General features: G+C 35.7%; 1 long non-coding RNA gene across 1 annotated transcript; it reads right to left on the bottom strand.

Moving 5' to 3' along the window:
• Positions 1-319: 319 nt before the first annotated feature.
• On the bottom strand, positions 320-678 carry LOC107109027. The gene is made up of 3 exons (XR_001482461.1): positions 625-678; positions 455-514; positions 320-352 (listed from the first exon to the last, which is right to left on the bottom strand). It is a non-coding gene; the product is annotated as an uncharacterized LOC107109027 (long non-coding RNA).
• Positions 679-1,205: the final 527 nt, after the last annotated feature.

Consider the following 1,205-nt stretch of genomic DNA (forward strand, 5'->3'; position numbering starts at 1 on the left):
AGAACTGTGACAATTTAGCGCTTAGTAATATATTCATAAATCATAATATACAATAACAGAAAATAAGTAATATATATAGTGAATGTAGACGGTGGTCTCCGGAATGGTGTGCCGTTTCGACAATGATCTTCTTCTGAACAAGGGTGTGTACAAAAACTGTCTTTCAACAATTCATACAAAATAAATTGCTGAAAAAGTTCACAAAAATATAAAGATGTAATACATTTCAAATATCAAAGATGTAATTTAATATTTGTTTTCCAGCAGGTGCTAGCAGGTATACAGCACAGGAACAAGGACGAACACTTCTCGAGTCTATCTGCGTTCGTTTCGAGTGATCTTTCTCAATCTCCTATCAACAATAACAAATACAATATAATAGGAAACAAGAAACTCCAAAAAGTCTCACAAATGACTTAAATACAACTTAATAAAATTGTGAAATAATACATACAGTCTTCAATATTCAATGAACTTCTGCAATTCAATGCACCACAAGGGTATCCAAAACATTCTGTCAATTTAAACATAATAACAAATATTAAATATAGTTATTGTTCAATAAACAAATCAACAGTCCAAAATAAAGGTGGTCATCCTGAATACTATATATCAATAACTCACCAAAATGGCTCACACAGCTCCTACACACTGATTCTTTTACATGGACAAGTCAGTCTTACTCTTTACTACACAACAGCCTCCTTTCCCAAAAGCAGTACTATGCCTACTGTCTGATCCTTGGGGTGGGGGGGCATACATCCCATGCAAAATAGGGTCTAGAGCTAATTGCAGATCATTTCTAGGTTAAATTTCAGTCTACACATCCAGCCCTTATTTGTTTTCAAGTCTAAGTTTGGAGATTCTACTGACCTCCAGAAACCATACGAAAAAGATATTGTTGAATATTATCTCCATGTTTAAATTACTGTATTTCAGATCTTCAGATGACCTTTCCTGGAAGTTCATATATACCGAGAATCTCCTGTTACAAGACAGCTTCATGTAGAGTTTGCTACAGTAATTACAGTAATGACCACTAGGCAGAACATTGCCCCCCTATGAAATATACCCATTAGGAATTAGAGGAACCAATCCAAAAATCAATGTTCCCTAATCTAAACCAGTCCAGAAGGACACAGAGAGGTCCAGGACATACTCCCTTGTTGGCTGCCTGGTAGAAGGCAATCAAGGCAGAAGGTCCA

This window comes from Gekko japonicus, unplaced genomic scaffold, assembly GCF_001447785.1.
Source record: "Gekko japonicus isolate JY-2015 unplaced genomic scaffold, Gekko_japonicus_V1.1 scaffold2270, whole genome shotgun sequence".
Classification (NCBI taxonomy): domain Eukaryota; kingdom Metazoa; phylum Chordata; class Lepidosauria; order Squamata; family Gekkonidae; genus Gekko; species Gekko japonicus.